Here is a 3,926-nt window from a genome sequence, read left to right as displayed (position 1 = left end):
TATGGGGTGAGTATGACTATATTCCTCCCTCTTTGACTTATCAGTCTGAGGTGAGTATGGATGAGTTCTCATTAGCTAGCTAGCCACCTCCCTCATTGATTTCGATTACTGGGGTGAGTTTGCCTTGTCGTGGTGTACAACACGGCTTGTTCAGAAAAGTTTGTGTCATGACCTAAGTTATGTTATTGATTGGCTACACTGTGTTATTAAATTGTTTGATCAAATTTGTGTTATATGAGCCATATTGGAGTTTGGGACTAAAACAAATATATTGGAAGTGTTTTCTATAGGTTTTTGAAGAACTGTTTTGCTCCAAATATAGACGGTGCTCTGGCAAAATTTTTATAAAATTTGTGGCTATTTCAGACCTAATATGTGATTTAACTTCGATAAATTTTTTTTTAACACATGTTAAAAGTGCTCACTACTATAAAAAGAAATAAAAAAAAGGTTTAAAATCCCTTGTAGTGTATTTAATGGGTTATCAGTAGTCGAAGTTTGGTAATTCATTAGGTATACTACGGGATCATGTTACATCTTGCGGAGGCGTAGGGTGTGACACCTTGTGTGCTTGATTTACTTGCCTAATGTTAGTACCCATTGGATATTGTGTTAATCTTTGATTGAAGGATCAAAAGGTGCAGATCACTGATAGATAATCAAGGATTAGAAATTAAAATAACCTAGATTTAGAAATAAACTAGGGTTTTAAGAGGAATTAATGATTGGTTACAAAACTTAATGAGTTTTAAATTAATCAAATACCGTACGAAAGTAGGTTTGGTTATTTTAAAACACACTTTGGTTTGCTTGAAAAAGATATTAAAGGAATTTAGAATCAATCACCTTTAAACTCTATTTTCCCTTAAAATTGGAATACCCAAGACAAATCTCAATTAATTTATGCATGAACCCCTAACTCTGGAATCATTTTTATCATAATTGGACTTTGATTTAAATTACCCATTAGTAATTTAGTTCAATTGTATCTAGATTTAGAATTTATTTGCTTGCTCTTTACCCATTCTAATTAGATTCATCAATTTACTTTGTTCATTTATATTTACCATTTATTCATCAATCATTCGCCCAAATAATCACTTCATTCATAGTTTGGTACTCAAACGGAAAATCCTCATGGGAACAATACTTTACTTATCACTCTATTACTTGATACGACCCATATACTTGCGGATACGTGCATCAAGTTTTTGGCATCGTTGCCGGGGATTTGAATTTTTGCTTAATATTGAAGGATTGTTTGTTTGGTTAATTTGGGTATTTTATTTTTATTTTTATTTTTATTTTTATTTTTAATTTCTTTTACCATTTCACTTTGAGAATTTGTTTATTTTGTTTTTTAGGTACTTTTATTTTATGAGACAGATAAAAAGTGAAGAAAACAATTTATTCTTTGATCCAGAAATAGAAAAGACAGCAAGAACTTTAAGAGCAAAAGCTAAGAGGAGAAAAGTTGAATTTAAAGCTCAACAATAATAAGAAAGAGCACAAGAACAAGAGCAAGAGCAAGAGCAACCACAACAAGAAATGGACAACAATAATAACAATCGTTCTGTGAAGGATCACGCTTATCCTAACATTGGGGATTTCATGCCAAGTATCACAAGACCAAGAATGGAAGCTAATAATTTTGAATTGAAGCCTGCATTGTGTCAGATGGTACAATAATCACAATTTGGGGGAAGTCTAAGTGAAAGTCCACATGTTCATCTAGCACACTTTCTTGAGATCAGTCATATATTGAAGATAAATGGAGTTTTTGATGATGCAATTTGACTCTGATTATTTCCTTTCTCTTTGAAAGACCGAACTAGAGAGTGGTTACATTCTTTGCCACCCGGTTCTATCACAACATGGGATGAAATTTCTCAAGCATTTTTAGCTCAATATTTTCCACTAAGTAGGACAGCTAAGCTAAGAAATGAGCTAACTTCTTTCAAATCTAGAGATGATGAGAGCTTGTATGAAGCATGGGAGAGGTATAAGGATCTGCAAAGGAGATGTCCACATCATGGGATTCCTAAGTGGATGCTTGTTCAACACTTTTACAATGGAGTTTCACCAGCTATTAGAAGTACAATTGATGCATCTTCTGGAGGTGATCTTTTGGAGAAATTTGAAGATGAAGCTTTTTCAAATCTAGATAAAATTGCTTATAACAACTACCAATGGAGTTATGAAAGGAATGAGATCAAGAAACCAACTAGTATGTTTGAGCTTGATGCCATGAATATGATTAATGCTAAGTTTAATGCTTTAACAAGGAAGATGGACAATGTAACACCCCTATTGGTATAGCCTGGTATATTTCACTGTTCCGGTGACCGGTGTCTGTCCGGACAATTAATGGGATTAGGGCCACACTTAAGACAACTTGAGAAGCCATAAACACAAATAATTAGTAATGTTTAACTAGTTAAGTATAAATAAGAAAAACAGAACATAAGAGGTTAAACGAGCAGAGAGTCACAGCGATGAGTGACCTCCTCGGGAACGACTGCGAAGTCATTTTAAACTCAAATTTCGAATCGTAAAAAGTGACGCTGCGGTCCTTAGGACCCTTATGGACATAGTGGAAAAGAGAAAATCACGAAAAAGAACTGTTGAGTCAGTCAAATAATTAGGTCAGGGAACCAAAAGAAATATGGAATTATTTGCAAACCGGGATGAACCGGCGAGGGGGAATTTGGTCAATTGACCCCGAGAGCTGACTCCTAACCTAACTATCCAATAAAATCGGAGAAAAGAAAATTTTGGAATCGAGAATTAAATTAAAGAACTAATAGAAAAATAGAAAAAAAAAAGAGAGGAAAATGAAAAAGTGAAACGGTGATGACATCATGCATGATATCATGCATGATGCCATAAGTGTTAATTAATAAATTAATTAATTTGATTTTTTTGTGGTCTTCCATAAGATAAAGATAAAAGAAAAGAAAAGAAAAGAAAAAATAAAACACAAGTCTTCTTCAAAAAAACGTCACTCTCTCTCTCCCACACCAAAACCACCATGAAAGCTCATTTTTGAGCTTGAAGAACCCAAAATCCAACCATAGAAAATTGTCCTACCATAACTAGACTTTGTTTGGGCAACTAGGAAAGAAGATTCAAGGAAAAGAAAGAAGAAAAATTTGAAGAAAAGGGAGAAGAAATTCTGCACACAAGGTTAGTAAACTAAACTTGAATTGTTAGTTAATTTAGTTATGTTTATAGCTTAATTAACCTAAAAATATACTTAAAATGAAAAGAAAACATTTGTGAAGGACCAAACTGAAAATTTGACCAACTAGGGTTACTATGCATATGTTTGAGTTTTGATTGAATTCAATATGCTAGGCAAGTTTGTTTGAATGAAGTAGTAAGATTGAGATGTTTAGAATTAGTAAAATGTAACAAATTAAGTGAGTTAGGGTTTTGGACCTAGGGTTTTGAGGCAAATTTTAGAGAAATGCATAAATGATGACTTTGACCTATTGTGGACTGAAAAATGGTCAATAATGACCAAAGGAAATGTGTGGGAATTATTAGCATGGGAGTCAAATTCGTAGGTCAAATGGTCATGCTCCTGGCAGCATGACCAAACCTACTTTGAAGGACCAAAACGGGAATTTTACAAGCCCAATTGATATGCCACCAATTGGAGATGAAAATAGACATAAAATAGCACAATTTTCATTAAGGAACCATGGCAAAAAACTGACTAAAACTTAGTGAACCAATTGACCAAAGTGAAATGAGAGCAGGCTGCCACTGCACCAAACTGACCAAATGAACAGTAAATGTTCATTTGGTCATAATTCGAGCTAGACAGGTCAAATTGACCTGATATTTTACCAGAAATTAGATAAGATATGGACCTAAAACTTTCATGAAGAACACCATCCCAAATTATGCCATTAACCTAG

General features: G+C 33.7%; 1 non-coding gene across 1 annotated transcript; it reads right to left on the bottom strand.

The window, feature by feature from the left end:
- Window positions 1–1,932: 1,932 nt before the first annotated feature.
- Window positions 1,933–2,039, bottom strand: LOC131170188 (small nucleolar RNA R71). Its single transcript, XR_009141125.1, has one exon. It is a non-coding gene; the product is annotated as a small nucleolar RNA R71 (small nucleolar RNA).
- Window positions 2,040–3,926: the final 1,887 nt, after the last annotated feature.

The sequence above is a fragment of the Hevea brasiliensis genome, chromosome 10 (assembly GCF_030052815.1).
Source record: "Hevea brasiliensis isolate MT/VB/25A 57/8 chromosome 10, ASM3005281v1, whole genome shotgun sequence".
Classification (NCBI taxonomy): domain Eukaryota; kingdom Viridiplantae; phylum Streptophyta; class Magnoliopsida; order Malpighiales; family Euphorbiaceae; genus Hevea; species Hevea brasiliensis.
Note: the sequence above shows the minus strand (reverse complement) of the source record. Positions and strands in the feature narration are given on the sequence as shown.